The following is a 16,853-nucleotide window of genomic DNA, read 5'->3' as shown; positions in this document are numbered from 1 at the left end:
TGGCAGGTAAACTTCCTCGCAGCCTCTTTTGTCAGTCCTTGGGTTGGCTTCCTTGGCCCCCAAAGCCCTGCCCTTATGCCCTCCCTTTGTATCTCTCTTAATGGGCTTGCCTGAAGAATCTTCTTCCTAGTTCAAGCCCCATCACCACTTGCCTGAAGCATGGTTACACCCTTCCAGCTAACATGCTGCTTTTACTGATGTTCTCACCTAGTAAATACCTCATGCGACTTTTTAAAAAATTGTGAGTCAGATCATGTCACCTCTCTGCTTAGAATAATCCATTGGCTTCCCATTGTACTTAGAATAAAATACAAACCCTCCACAGCAGTCTACAAGGCCCTCCATGATTTAATCTTGCCTCACCACACTCTCCCTTGCTCACTTCATTCCAGTCACACTGGCCCATTCTCTATTCTTAAAACCTTCCAGGCATGTTCTTACTTCCCTGACCTGTGCTCTAGCCGTACCCTCTGCCTAGGAATGCTCTCCCCCTAGATGATCACATGGCTGGCTCATTCTCGGCCTTCTGGCTCATCTGAAAGACAGACTCCAAAAACAGACTTTCCTTCAGAGTTAATCCAAAGTAACACTTCCTCTCCAGATTATTCTTTCAATCACCTCTTTTATGATCCCCATGGACACTCACACAGTTGCTACAGACATGCAATAAATGTTTCCTGAATGAATAAATGAATGAAAGAACCTTGTAGCGGGTTGTGAAGTTTGCACATGTTTGGGGCACTTTAGTTACCTCCCTTATCATTCTAAGCCACTTTCTGACTTAGATGCTCTGGATTTGCAAGAGGCGTTTGTAAGTATGGGACTGGGGTTGGTCTTTCCACTCAAGCACACATTTCCCGGCTGAAGTCTCACTGATACCTGCTGCCATTGCAGAGCTTCACACTTGAGCTGGAAGCAGAAATAAATCCCTTCCCTGTCCTCCTGTATCCCTGTCTCCAGCCACCACCTTCCCCTGACAGAGCCTAATCAGAAGCCAGCTAAAAGGGAATGTGACAAATGTAACCTGTAGACTTCTACCCGATATCACAGTTCAGAGGAGAAGAAGATGGGCCTGGAGATGAGAAGCAAGAGACGAATAACTAGCAGACTGTCGAGCTTACTGATTCAACAGAGATGACCAAGAGGCCTCAAACCTCAGGTTACCCCCCCAGGTTATTTTTCTAAGGCCTTTTCCAACATCTTTCTGCTGCAAGAACAATCCTCAGGAATCCATCCACAAATTCAGAAAAGCAGCAAACAAGAAGTGTTATTGTATTTGGGGAAAAAAACCACAAACAAACAAAGAACGCTGACCACAAGCAAAGGCTGTAAAATAACAAATGAAAAAGTTAGAGAATAGTTAAACATCAAAAAGTTCAGTCCTGAGTCGGTACAATGGACAGAATGATGGTATCAGTGATTATTCTGTTGGGAAGCTGGACTCCAGGCATCTGCAAGAAGGATGAAGAAATTAACTCATCCCCACAAGAAGATGAGAGAAGCAGCTTTGTAGTCCTGTGGCATGGCGCTTTGAACCTTCGAGGCTACTGAAATGCTTAATGTAAAATCAGGGGAAGGCCAACAAGTCCACATAAAGCCAAAATGGTGGGGAGGGGTGATAGTGGGGGAGGAGCTTTGAGTGGCACTCCAATATTCATGTGCAGGAGCCATTTCCAGCAGAAAGGTCATCCCTCTACGTTCTACTCTGCCATCCTGAGCCCATGGTTTCTCTCTCAAGTCACAAAATAGTTGTTGAAGCTACGGCCATCAAACCAGTGTTCTAGGAAGCAGAAGGAGGAAGATGGAAAAGCAAAAGAGCATGCAAAGGCACCTGAGTCAGCTAAGAAGTGGGACCCTTCCCAGAAGCTCCACAAAACATTTGCTCACACTTCACTGGCCAGCACTTGGTCCCACTGCCATATTTAATAGTGTGGGAGGAAGGGAAATGTAGTCTTTCAGCAAAGCACACTACCTCACCTCAAATAAAGTTGGGGGTCTGTTACCAAGAGTGGAGGAAGCAGCTATCAGGTAAACCACTAGCAGTTGTCCCAACACTAAAGATGAGGCTTCCCGGGTCAGCCAGGGAAGAGTGTTGGCAATGAAGATACTTAGTTCTCCCCTGACTAGCAGGTTCCCCCACCCGTACTTGCCACCCTCACATACCTACCCGGGGTTGTGAGGGATCAAAAGACCCCAGGAGGTCTGTCCACGTCATCATTAGACATATCCTCTGCTCCACTAATTGGACGATATCCTTTACCTGAGGTAAGCAAATGCCTGCTCCCCACAGAGGTCTGAGGGAACATATGGTTTCTTTTTTTTTTTTTTAAAGATTTTATTTATTTATTTGAGAGAGAGAGAATGAGAGACAGAGAGCATGAGAGGGAGGAGGGTCAGAGGGAGAAGCAGACTCCCTGCCGAGCAGGGAGCCCGATGCGGGACTCGATCCCGGGACTCCAGGATCATGACCTGAGCCGAAGGCAGTCGCTTAACCAACTGAGCCACCCAGGCACCCCGGAACATATGGTTTCTGCTGACCTGCTAATTTACCATGGATCACCCAAACCCTCTAGAAATTTGCAAAATTAATTCTAGACCTCAGAGCCAGCAGGTATAAGGTTACTAATACCGCCTTACTGCCTGAGTGGTCAGCGAGCAGCATTGTGAATAATTAATAATGATATGAATAACATTAATAGCCATCTTTCATTGATTGTTGACTATGTGCCAAGCATTGTGCTGGGCATTTTGCCCCCAGAGACTGGCTTTGGAGTATTAAATATGGTAATGCATGCCACAGGCTCAGAAGATGTTTAGATTAATCTCTTATTTGACATCGTCCAGTTAGTAAATGGCAGAGCTAGGATGAAACCCAGGTCTTCCTGGCACCAACTCCCATGATTTTTTGAGTAACTGCCATTGGCTGAGGCTAAGTCATGTATCAAGCCTTTATATCAGTTAAAATATAGGTTCTTGGTTTTAACAAAGACCGAGTAAGAGTCATTTAGATAAGTTCTGCTTCAAGTCCAACTTCAAGTAGATGGCAGGTCTGGCAGGGGGCAGGGGCTGGTAGTACAGCTCTGTTCCACACAGAGATAGAAGGACCCAGACCTCTTTCACCTTCATGCTCTGTCATGCCTTGGTGTTGGAAGTCATGCAGAGGATGTGACTGCTGGTTGATACATAAGTTGGGGCCAGGCAATCAGTGGCTCCTTAACCACCCTCTACCCCCCCGCTGCCCATCCTTGGAATATACGTTCTGCCCAGCATTCCCTCAGTAGGAGCCATTTCAAGGACTCAGCCTTCAGAGGGTGCAGGGGTCTGCCTCTTTCTTCAATCTCCTCTTGCCCTCCATTTAAGGGGATCAGTTTCAGATTTCACCTGGGGAAGTCCCCAGGTTGCAAACCAATGACTGGATTATTGCCTTCACCCCCAGGGTTGACAGTGGCTCATCACCACTTCCTTGTTCCAGAGTTCAAGACAAGGAGGGAAGAAAAAGTAGGTGTTTTCTCTCAATGGGAACAGCTAGAACCTGCACATACCACTTCCTCTCCCATGCCTTGAGGTGGATTAGGCGGAACTTGGTCACTTGGCCACACCAAACACAAGGCAGGCTGGGAAATACAGTCTCTACGGCAGCGGCCACATGCCCAGAGAAAATGCATGGGTTATTACCAACAGGAGACAAGCTGTTATCATCATAAGAAAAACAGAAGTCCTTGCTATTCATGGCACCCAAGCTACATTTATCCTTTCCTGCTTTTGGCTCACAATCCTTTTTCAAACTCCTTTCCTCAGAGCACACAGGGTGGGTAAACTTTGGATTTCCAAATGGACGAAGAGGTGTCTGGCTCTGTGGGGAAGCAACCACTCCAACTCCTCCCTCTGGACCCAGACCCAGAGGTAGTAGACATCTCAATGGACCTCAGATGGATGGAGCCACCAAGGATACAGCCTACTGTGGGGGGATGGCCAGGCCTGGCATTTATTCCAAGTTCATGATCAACACATGCAGGCTGACCTCCCTTAGGCCTTCCTACAGGTCCTGGGAACAATTCCAGGTCAAGTAAAGATTCACAAAACCCAGACTAAACCTCAAAAGTCCTCTCACTGATAATTATGCGCACAACCATAGTATGCCCTCCATAAATGGTGGCCCTAGGCCTGCCTCTGTACATATTGTCTCTGGTTCTAACATCCACTGCAGCAGGGGCTGTCAGTGCTCTTTCCACACTCCCTTCTCCTTACTGCTTCCAGACACACTGTCCTGCTCCCAACCATCACACCTGCATTTCTCTGCCAAGGGCTTCCTGGGGCTGGCAGTCCTAGTTTGCCAGACACAGGATACAAGGGAGGCACCTAGGAATTATCACTCCACCTCTCAGAAGCAGCCCTCGATTGGTGTGTAAACACCCCAGCTCCCTCACCCCTCGGATGAGATCACTGTGCTGTGTTGCACTCTGGGGCATGTAGGCACTGTGCTGGTTTCTGAGTTTCCCCCCTGGGATGGAGCTCTGCTAGTCCACTGGAATAGCTGGACTGATAACATACTTCTTGTCTGCCTTCCTTTCCTTATCTCATTTCCTGACTCCACCGCAGCTCTTTCCTGCGCTGCCCAAATAAACGACTTGCAGTCTACCTCAGGATAAGCTTCTGGATGGACCCAAGAAAGACCAGTACTGTGAGAAGTAAGCTATGACAGGCTGGCAGAGGCTCTGGAGTCAGCCTGACCCAGACTTGAAGTCTGGCGTCATCACTTACCGGCTGAGTGATGCTGGGAAAATTATTTGACTTGCTGGTGCCTCGATTTCCTCATCTGTAAAATGGGGCCAATTATACCAGCCTTGCAGGACTGTAAAATTTTAAATGAAACAATTCCTCTAATGTCCCTAGCACTGATGGGAGTACATCGCAGGCACTCAAGGGTCGGTTTCCATTTCTTCTCATGTCTGTTTTATGAATGAGGACACTGAGGCTCAGGGAGGTTCCCTGACTTGTACCAGGTTATAAATGGAGTTAAATGATGGATCTTGGGTTCAAACACAAATATCTTTCTGGTTCCAAACCTACTTACAGAGTCTCACTTATTTACTCCAGGGTCTAAATTACCTGATTTCATACCCCAAATCATGCGAAACTTCCAATTCCCAGGTCTTCCTTCCACATTGTGCTATGAGGACAACACATCTGGTTTCTGATTCTCAGAGATTCCCACATTCTGGTGCCACTCACGCCCTTTGCTATTTGTGTCCTCTGTCTGGGGGCATGGCTTCCTCTCCCTCATCCAGCTGTCACACTCTTCTAATTTGGGTGCAAAGATTTTCACAAGCTCATTTCTGATTAAAACACGGTATCACTAAAAAGAGATAAATAGCCAGCAGGAGAAAGCTGACAGGTAAGTCAGGGCAGAGCAAATGTACACGGAAGTGTTTTACCCTCAAACAAACCAGATTCCCCATTTACCTCTGAGGAGAGTGCTCAGAGCTTCAAATGTGGGGTGCAACCCTGCAGAACCCCTGCTCGAGTGACAGAGCAGAGGCCATGAAAGGGAAGAGATACTGAGGGTTTGACTCCTTTGACTCATGGTGTCGTGCTCCCCCACAGCCAGCCAAGACCGAACAGCAGCAAAGCAGAGGCACAGACACAAAGGAAAACTGAAGTCATGCCGCTAAACGTACTCAGATTTTTATAATTAGAAATTTGGAAAAGAGTTATTTCATGTCAACATACATTTAAGTTTGGGGTCATTTTAAAAAAAATATGATTTTATTACAAGATATGTAAGAAGACATATACACACACATATAGAGATAGGAGAGACATAACCTTTCAGGGGGTGGACTCTGACAGGTCCTAGGTGTGACCCGTATCTAGAGTAGGTGACCAGCTTATTTCCTGTTTGCCTGGGATTTTCCCACGTTTAGTGCTTCCCAGGAGAGGTCTCAGCCCCGACCTAATCAGGATAGTTGGTCACCCTATTAGGAAAGAAACTTGACTCTCAGATCTCCTTTTTTAAAATGCAAATCTCTTCAGGCAGTTTAAAACAATTCATCCATCACTGCAGGGGTTCTGGCTGCTTCTCATAGGATACTCCACTAAAATAGTCCCCACTTTAAGAATCCATAAGGATCTTTTACTGAAGGAATCAGAAATTCAGACACCTGAGGGCCAAGACTTCAGTGAGTGACAAAGATCATTTGCACAAAAGCTTTCCATCTATTCTTTACTTACACAATGAAATACATTCCCATTCTTCTAGAACCCTACAGCCCATTCAGTGCTTAACCTTTCCTCCTTGGATAGACATGGGATGGACAACTATTTCTCCACCCGAGCAAAACTGCCCAAGCATGATGAAAAACAAGAGCAAATCTCCTTTGGCCTCAGTGGTAGGGACTATGGTTTTCTTAGGCTGATTTCCTCCAGAAGCTTGGACAAGGATTCAACTGTAAGGTGTTTATTTGAGAGGCCATCCCAGGGAACACCAGTAGGAGAGTGGGGAAATGAGAAAAAGAATGACAGACCACTAAAAAACGAGTGTCCTATTAAGTCAACTGTCACTGTAGGTGACTAGAGATTAACCCCATGGCAAGCTCTCGAAATTGGTGTAAAATAACACCTTGGTTATCTCACCAGATGGGCAAGGGAGCTCAGGTGTCTGTATGCTGAACCTTTCATCACTGGAGGGGTGGGCGTTGACTCCCTGGCCCTCACCCCCACCACTTCCACAGTCAGAGAGACTCCTCAGACAGATGAACACAGGTGCTGGCAGTGGGAAGTCAAGCTGGCCTGCGCTGAAGTTGAAGGGCAAGGATGTGGGCTGGGCATCAGCAGCATCTGCTACAGCAAATCAATGATAGAACCCATGGGCCGCCATTACTCAGCGCTAGCCAACTGTTGCCATGAGGGAATGCAGCCAGCGTTGGTAAAGCTTCTGAATTTTTAAAAGAAACCTGGAATCCAGAATTCTTGCGGAACCTCCTGATTCATTATTGCTGATGATTAATTTAAATTTTTTTTAAAAACTCTCTAGGGGTTCATGGAGCTCTCTGTAGGCAGACTTCAACCGGTGGGCACACGGTTCACATCCACTAACCGAGGTGAAGCCCCTTATTTTATAGATGGGGAAAGCAGGGCCCTAGAGGGAAGTGACTTAAAGATTGAACTGCTAAACCCAGTTCACCATAACTCCCAGGCCAGGGTCTCCCCTGACCCCCTGTGTTGCCTGCACTAGCAAACCTCCCCCCTCCCTCCGCACACCCATCCTCCACAGGCGGCAGCCTCATGGCCACCCTCCACTCCACTTAGAGCACAGGAAGTCTTGTGCTGTCCAACAACTCCTTACAATACTTTGTATTACTGGAAATCGGATTCCTCATGATTCTGAACTTCACAGAATGTTATACAAGGCTCATTTTGTCCTGGGTACCCTCCTAAGTACTTTACATATAATTCCCTTAATTCTCAAAGCAACCCTCTCGGGTAAGGACTATTAGTTTCCTCATTTTAAGGACAGAAAACCAAGGCACAGAGAGATTAAAATACTTGCCTACATTAGTTAGCCGCAGAGCTAAGAGACAAATCCAGGCAGTTGGCTCCAGAGTCCATGGGCCACTCACTGCCTCTGAACTAACTACCTAGTTAGGCTTTTTAAATATCCTGATTGGTCCTTTCCCCCATTACAACAGGAGTTAGTCAAGAACAGTCCTATAAGCCATCTCCTGCCCACTGCTTGTTTTTCTTTTTTTTTCTTTTCTTTTTTTTTTTTTTTGGTGTAGGCACTGTTCTTTTTTTTAAAATTTTTTATTGTTATGTTAATCACCATACATTACATCATTAGTTTTAGATGTAGTGTTCCATGATTCATTGTTTGTGCATAACACCCAGTGCTCCATGCAGAACGTGCCCTCTTTAATACCCATCACCAGGCTAACCCATCCTCCCACCCCCCTCCCCTCTAGAACCCTCAGTTTGTTTTTCAGAGTCCATCGTCTCTCATGGTTCGTCTCCCCCTCCGATATCCCCCCCTTCATTCTTCCCCTCCTGCTATCTTCCCACTGCTTGTTTTTCTAAATAAAGCTTTATCAGGGACGCCTGGATGCCTTGGTCAGTTAAGCATCTAACTCTTGGTTTTGGCTTAGATCGTGTTCTCAGGGTCATGAGATGGAGCTCCCTGTGGTGCTCAGGGCTCAGCAGGGAGTCTGCTTGAGATTCTTTCCCTCTCCCTCTGCCCTTCCCCGTGCTCTCTCTCAGATAAAAAATTAATAAAATCTTTAAAAATCAATCACATTTTATTGGAATGTAGCTTCACCCATTATTTTACATATACTCTATGACTATTCTTTCCCTACGAAGACAGTTAAATAGGTGAACACAGACCATATGGCCCGCAAAGCCTAATGTATTTAGCCCCTGGCCCTTCACAAAAAGTTTGCTGACCCCTGCATTCTGGACTTGCCAAGCATTCCTGATTGCAGGTTTCTTGATTATGTTGCTTAATCATAATGCAGAAAATCCTATAATCCCCCCAAAGCCTTAGCATACGCCGTGATGAATTCGCAGGTTAGAGTTCCAGAAACTGCAATTGTGCAGAACATGTCTGGGAATCTAGGAATCAGCAAAAGTACCCTCAGGACCCCATTCAAGGAAAAAGATACCCAAAATATGACCCGTAAAAGAACCAGACACCTAATCTTGGGTCCTGACCTGGGCGAAGGTTTTTAAAGCAAGGGGATAGACAGAAATACCCAAATAGAGGCAGAGAGGAGAAACAGACTAGGAGGCAACTCTTGCAATTAGCTATCAACAAGCATTGTTGCCCTGACAGACGGGGGGTCAAATCCCAGCTCTGCCGCTTACTCCTCATTTCTTAAACTTCAATTTTCTCACCCATAAATCAGGAGAAATAATCTCATTTCTTGGGGGGTTAGGCAGATTACCAAAACTATAATGTACACGAAGTTCTCAGCACCCCATGCGAGATTTGCTAACTAGTCAGGGGAGCCCTACGATTAGGAATACCAGTAACCATAAAAGAATAGAAATGGGTGATTATTTGTACAGAGGCACTCAGCCCCACAATTTAGCTGTCTGAAGAGTAACAGGATGGGGCGCCTGGGTGGCTCAGTTGGTTAAGCGACTGCCTTCGGCTCAGGTCATGATCCTGGAGTCCCGGGATCGAGTCCCGTATCGGGCTCCCTGCTCGGCAGGGAGTCTGCTTCTCCCTCTGACCCTCCCCCCTCTCATGTGCTCTCTCTCATTGTCTCTCTCTCAAATAAATAAATAAAATCTTTAAAAAAAAAAAAAAAGAGTAACAGGATGATGGCAAGGAACAAAAAGCAGTGTTTGGCATGAGGAGCCCAAATCCAGGAAATGATCTAACCACCTTTATATACGCCATGTAAAAAAGTAAAGAAGCGTGTGCCATGTTTTCATCAAAAATAGTTCAAGCAAAAAAATAATGTGGGTAGGCAGAGGTAAGCTTTAATCACCTGGAAAAAATCACTTCAGTGAAACAGATTATTTATCCCTTGACAACAGCCAGATAAATGAAACTGTGTAAGAAGGGGAAGAAGAAAGTTTGCATTGTATACTCTGAAAGAAGACGAAGTTGCATTGTCCCTGCTTATCCTTATAGTGAAAGTATTTACTGAAGAGTATGAACCCTTGCTGACAATCTGTCAACTTTTAAATACCTTTTATCTTTACCATTTTCACAGCTTTTCTCTGAGATCTAAAAAAGGCCAGTGATAGTTTTCTGGTATGCTTTTTCCACATACAATTAAGCATACTGTTAGAAATTACAACAAGAACCACTCATGATTTGAACTGCTTAAAGCAGCTAAATCATTGCAAAAGTGATTTCTTACTCTTAATTTGTTTCAATCAAATTTTTGACCTCTATAACACTGAACACTCCCCCTTTTTTTTAAGGCAGTGAAAATGCAGCTACATTGAGAACACGAAGGTATATAACATAGCACGCTTTTTTTTCCCCCTCTTCAAAGTACATTGAATTAATTTCACACAGTTGGAGCAAATTACCATGCTATGTCCTCAATTTATGTGTTATGGCCCCACTGGGCTAAGGCTCTATGGTTGAAGTCTAGGGGCACATGGTTTTCATTACTTAATCAGGATCCTGCGTTTCAACTTGCCCATTTAAATGGATGCAATTAGTTCATTGGTGATGGCCTCAAATACCCTTATCTTTCCCAACTTACCAAAGAAGCTAATGTTTTGAGCTTTGCCTCAATACTGAAAGGTTATTCGATGACAACTTACGCCAAATATTATTTTTACCGCCCAGCAAATACTTTTACTGAGTCGTCCCACCAACATACTGCTGATAAGCAAGCCTGTTTAAGTGCATTTATTTTATACACATTTATTTATCTGGAACTTAAAAACAATAAAAATGAGAATAGTATCACAGGTGCAGGTAAAGTACCGCGTGCACACATCTGATTGTGCATAGCGTAACGGATTAGAGATGGAGGATGGAGGGAAGCTCAAGTGTCACTACACACTTGACAAACACAGAGCTAATTAACACAGCTCAGGTCAGTCAGGCTGCTAAGATAGGATTAGAACTCAGCCTTTCTGATTCTCCACCCCTTTTTCTCCACAGCTCCTCCTTCGTCTGGCAGAACCTTACCAGAGTATTCTACTTGGATGAACCAGGGCCAGGGCTGGCTCTGTGAGCTTTGCGCCTCCCATTCAGGTCACATATGGTCCCCCTGCTCTTTTGCAAGGACTGAATTGATGGGATGGGCTCAGTCAGGTGCAACAAGGGAAGCCTGGAAACAATCCTCAGGCCACATCCGTTGCGGGTCCCCTACCGATGCTGTCGGCTGTGATAAGCACCAGCTGGAAGATGGATGCTGGTATTCCAGAAAGACCTTTTGCATCAGACGGGGCTGTGACTGGCCCCATGCTGTGACGGAGGCATAATTATTTCCAATAACTGTCTGCCTAGGCTACTTGGTGATTTCCAAACGAAAGGGCCTCCTCCTTGCAACAAAACATGCAGTGCTTCTTAGGGTTGGGGGTTGCAGTCTTGAACTCATTTCTTTTGGAGGGTCACAATGCCAAAAACTTCTGTTAATCACTTATCTAGCAGGGCAGGAAGAAATACAATCTTTTACAAATAGTGATAAATGATAAACCACTTGACAACTTTGGATGTTTGCTCAGAATCTGTTTCAGAGGGTAGTATCCTCATTTGAAACAAGATGGGCCATTAGAGGCTCCTGGAAGGTATGTTCTCCAGAGAGAAAGCTAGACCTCTCAGGCTGAGACTGTCAGGGATAATAAAGAGCAGAATCTCTTGCAGGGTGGTGTCAAAGAGCCCAGACTCCGTTCCGAGTTCCAATTCCAGGTCTCACTTACCAGCTGTATGCGTGTTGAACAAGTCACACAGCCCCTCCAAGCCTTGGTTTCTACCTGTGTAAAGTATGGGTAGTGGTGGGTCACTGTGGAGATGGGCATCACATACTATATGGAAAGCACTTGGCAAATGCCTGGCATTTACAGGGACTCAACAGACAGGAACCATTATTTCTAGGCAGGGACCTGTTCTTTGAAGAGGCAAGTTATTCAAACTGCATGTTCCAGACTGATTCTCCGTGTTGATCAGATTATGGTTGAAATCTCCACTTTGCAGGTGCAGGCACTTTATCTAGAGTCTTCCCTGGGACTTGCAGCCTTCCTCCTACTCGGCAAGCCTGTCTTGGAACTCTCTACTTGGCTGCCACACATCTTTCAGGCCAAAGGGAAACCCCACCCCACCCATCCCACTTCAGCAGCTCTGGGCAGACGCGTAGCTGCACCTCTCCTTGCCCGCCATCCTTCCTCTGCAAACCTCCCAAGTTCATGCACATCTTCTCTCCCCAGCTAGATTAAGCTTTTGGTAGACAAGGGATTACTTTACATTTCTTTGACCCCTCCCCAGCACCCAGCACATGTCCAAGAATTTTCTAGGTTCTCTGATCCCTTGCTAGGCACAGTGTGGTCCACAGACGAGCATCAGCAGTATCACCTGGGAGCTCAACAGAATCTCAGGCTCCACTCCAGATCTACTGAATCAGAATCCCATTCCCGAGTGACTCAAAAGCACGGTGCTGAAGAAACATTGCTCGAGTCTGCTATTTCCCAGACTCCAGTCACTCACAGCTTCCCTTCAAAGGCTTAGCCATTTTTCAGCACCACCTATACTTTGTGTTATTAATATATATTTTTAAGTGATTTTACATTGATATTATATCTTGCTTAGCCTTATCCTAAGCAGTAATAATCCAGTCTGTCAATAGTTCATTCAGCAAGGCAGAAAGAAATATATTCTTTAATAAGATTTGAAGGTCTAAGTGAAAAAAAAAAAATCTGTTGGTATACATTAAAATAAATAAATAACCATCAAAGCAAAATGATTCTCCATCCATTATCTAAAATTAACTTACACAGGAGCGCCTGGGTGGCTCAGTTGGTCGAGCATCTGGCTCTTGATTTCAGCTCAGGTCATGATCCTTGGGGTCCTGGGATGGAGCCCTGCTCAAGGCCCCACGCTCAGTGGGGAGTCTGCTTGTCTCCCTCTCCCTATGCCCAGCCTCCCCAGCCTCCCCTTGCGTCTGCAGCCGCACACACACTCTCTCTCAAATAAATAAATAAATCTTAAAAAAAATCAAATTAACTCATACACCACCAAGGGTACAGCTACCGCACTTTAACAAACACAGCTCTAGGCTTTTTGTAGCTGAATTAGAAGACATCTCCCCAATTCCTGATCCTGTGTCTGGATCTGTTCCTACCTACCATGGTTGCCTTGTGACGTAGATGCATCTGCCTGCAAAACACAGATGGTTGTAGGGGATGATGGGAGGCAGAAAATCTGGGTTCTGGCCCTGCACCATCCCTTAATAACTTGACAAATCACAACCCTCTTTGGGGCTCATTTTTGTGGGTTCGCTGATCTCAAGGTTCCCTTCCATATCTAACAATATGACATAATAAATGATAGCAGAAGCTTCAGAGTCAGAATAACTTTAGGTTGAAATTAAGTCGCCCTTACTTGCTAATTTCATTAAGTCTCTGTTTTCCTCACCGTAAAATGGGAGCAACAAATGGGCATAACACACATATCAGAGGATTTTCGCAAGAATAAAGAAAAGGACAGCTGAAAAATGCTGAGATTGAAATCTAGCACACACAGTGTTAAATAAAAAATATAACTACTAAAATTTTTTCTTGGCCTCCAAAATAATCATAGCTAACATTTATGGGGTATTTAATATGTAGCAGGCACTACATGAAGCACTTTACACTGTCCTTTTATCCTCACAGTAATCCAATGATGTAGGAACTTTTATTCTCCCCATTTCATAGATGAGGAAACTGAGGCACAAAGTGTAAGCCACTTGCTCAAAGTCATACATTTCATAAGTGGTGCAACTGGATTTGAGGACAGGTCCCCTGACTTGAGAGCAGTTGTTCATAACCTCAACCCATCCTGCCTTTCTGTAAAATACTGGTCAACACACAGACTTTGCCAATTCAACAAATATTATGGGACCTTGGCAGAGTAATTCTCAGCACAGGTGAACACTTGCTGAACATGAGCCAGTCTAGTTACCATTAGCTCTACTATTATTTATTGAGCCTTCACATCTGAACAAGATCCTATTAGGCATTGAGAGGTCCATCATATCCTTCAATTATGGTGGGGACCTCTTTATTTTTTTTGAATGATTTTTTATTATTAAGTATAACAGATATTTTAAAAAATGAACAGCGGTGCCTGGGTGGCTCAGTTGGTTAAGTGTCCCACTCTTGGGTTGAGCTCAGGTCATGATCTCAGGGTAATGACATGGAGCCCCACATAGGGCTCCACACTAAGCACTGAGTCTGTTTAAGACTCTCTCTCCCTCTCCCTCTGCCCCTCCCCACTCTCTCTCTCTCTCAAAAAACAAAATGAACAAAATATAAATATGCAGCTCAATAATTATCTCCAAGTAAACAGCCATATAGCCATCACTCGGTTGCCCCAGAAGCTCCTAGATACTTTCTCTCCCTCCTCCTCAAATATAACTACCATACCAGGGTTTCTCATCCCCAACACTATATACATTTGGGGCTGGGTAAGTCTGTGCTGTGGGGGTTGTCCTGCATGTGTGGGACGTGTAGCAGCTTCTCTGGCTTCCACAAGCTAGCACCAAAAGCACCTTCCCCAAATGGCAACAAGAAACGGTAACAATTTCTCTAGACATTGACAAGTGTCCCCTTGGGGGCAAAATCACTCCTGGTTAAGAACCACTGCCCTATCATGACCTTTTTGGTAACCACTTTCTTTGCTTTCTTTTTGACTTTAGCCACACAAGCATGCATCCTTAAATATTATCATTTAATCTTGCCTGGTGAAAGGAATTCTTTATACTTTAATCTATTAAAAAGGCCTCAAATCAGGGCCCCCTAAAATAACCTAGGTGGGGTGACCATGTAATTTCCCATCCAAACTGGAGGCACAGACATTAACCAGGATTGACCTGGGCAAGCCAGCATGATCACCCTACTTCTAGGGAACCTCTCCTGTGAGTGAACATTATTCTCACAGCCGTACACAATTAGGGCCCCCTTACTCACTGGATAATTGTACATGAAGTGGCAGAGGGTAATTAAAAGCAGCACATCCCCAAGGGCAAAGTAACATAGACCCAGATAAATATCTCAAGGCTGAGGAGCTGTGAAGCAGAAAACTCATCAGCCTTGGCCCTTATGAAGGTATATTCTTCAAATAATTTGCTGAAAGATACCACTTAAATATCTTTCACCACATTAGCACAACAAAGTGATTAAAATAAATGCCTTCCAAGATTCGAACATGCAAAAGGATCAAGACCACCCCTTGTAAGAGGTTTAGGGTCTGTAGTGGATTTTTAATCAATATATCTTTTTTTCCCTCAGTGTCATTGGAAAATAGAGCAACCCCTACCAATCTGACCTGCTCCTGCTGTGCATTGTGATCTCCTAAGTCCTGATACTGACCACGTTAAAAGTGACAACTAAGGCTTTCCTTACACACATGAGAAATCAGATTGATAGCCTATTTGCCTGAATATAATTCAGCTCGTCCTCTATTCTTTTGGGCATCAAAGAGAACAGAAATCAGCTTTCACGGACTTAGACACTTGTACATTTCAGCAAATGTTTATTTGACTTCCTCAGCATCCATTTCCCCTTTATCCAGCAACTGTCTTCATCTGGAGGTCCAGCCTGCTGGTGTCCGCGGTCCATGTGGTCTAGGTGAGACTCGACCACAAGGCAAAGCCCTCAGCCTCCGCAGAAGTCATTTGGCACAGGGCTTTCCTATGAACCATGCCCATCAAGCCAATCGGAACTGGTTTTGAGGCTTTTTGTTCAACAACTGAGCAAAGGAGGCTTATACTTTTTTGTTGGACTTGAACCTGAAATTGTATAAACCAGCAACTTCTACTGTCAACTAGCCACCCAACAAGGAGCCCCATACACAGAGGAAAGGAGAGGAAGACAGAGCTGAAGATGAAAAGAAAGAAATCAGATTCCGAAGTCATTGTTCAGCCCTGAACAAGATGCTCTCGAGGCCAGTTCTAGGTACGTATCCTTCAGTAACTTGAACTTGTATGTATGAAAAAAATTTATTTATATTATATATATACACACACACACACACACACACACACACATATATATATCTTAATTCCACCTAAATTGGGTGTTTGTCACTTACTAGGAAAATACATCCTGTGGCAACTTTTTAGACAGCAACTCACAGTAAGAAATACATTTTATACTGCAACCCAGAATGTGCATGCAGTCCCAGAGAGAGAACTGACTCAAAGTTTCATGAAACAACAGAACACTTACTAACATATGATGATGCTGATATTTTCTGTCCTGTTATACTTTAAAAAAAAAATACTGGTTGCAGCCCACTGTATTGATTTCATGACCTTCATTTTAAAAAACCCTGCCTTGTGAGATTAGCTTAAAAATTGATTTCACCAGAAAAAGTGAGATAAGAAACATCATGATAATTTCAATCAGATTATTGAGGAAAATAGGAGGTGTGGCCCCTAAATCAAGCACCTAGCAACAAAAAATTGCTGCTTTACCATTCCTCTCTGATCTACCCAAGACACATGTTGACCAGAAAAGGAAAAAAAAATCTTAATGACCTAGAAATAAATAAATTGCTAAAAAGAAAGCATCTCCTAAAACAAAATAAAGCCCATGTCTAAAAAGAGAGAGATGAGAAATACATTAAGTAAGGAAAGAGACACCCAAGTCCTGTTGCTGAGCTAAGTTACATGATTTATTTATCTATAGGCTGAAGATAGCAATTTCAGTGAACCTCAGCAGTTACTGAGTATGTAAAAATAGTGTCTTCGTAAGATCAGATCTCTGGGGCAGATGTAGAAGGAAGTAGGGAGATAGGAAGAGAGAGAGGTAGGGAGGGAGAGAAAGAGAGAGAGAGAGGTCACTTGCAGTATAAACCTCAAGCCTTCACTTATGTGTGTATTGTGTGTAAAATAACTACGAAGAGTTCCTGAAATTTTAGGCAATTACCACAGGCTGGATAAGACAGGGTATTTTTAATGGTTTTCCATGTACTTTATTTGTATTGTCACTTAGCCAAAACTTCCTTTTTGTCTGCTCAGAAGCACCGCAGAGTCTTGATTAAATCTGTGGCATCAGATGGAGAAGTCGGATTCTCATGCTTGCTAACAACAGAGGCTCGGGCCTATAAACAACTGAGAAAACTTAGCTGCTTTTATACTCTTGAGTGGCTGTAGCTTTAACTCCTCCCAAATTATTCTAGATTA

At 44.3% G+C, this 16,853-nt stretch overlaps 1 protein-coding gene across 2 annotated transcripts in view; it reads right to left on the bottom strand.

Moving 5' to 3' along the window:
* The window catches only part of FRMD4B (FERM domain containing 4B), a 325,730-nt gene that overhangs the window by 306,382 nt on the left and 2,495 nt on the right, over window positions 1-16,853 (bottom strand). The window lies entirely within an intron of this gene.

Source organism: Mirounga angustirostris, unplaced genomic scaffold, assembly GCF_029215605.1.
Source record: "Mirounga angustirostris isolate CCGP_5_RB_7025 unplaced genomic scaffold, mMirAng1.0.hap1 SCAF_1, whole genome shotgun sequence".
Classification (NCBI taxonomy): Eukaryota; Metazoa; Chordata; class Mammalia; order Carnivora; family Phocidae; genus Mirounga; species Mirounga angustirostris.
Note: the sequence above shows the minus strand (reverse complement) of the source record. Positions and strands in the feature narration are given on the sequence as shown.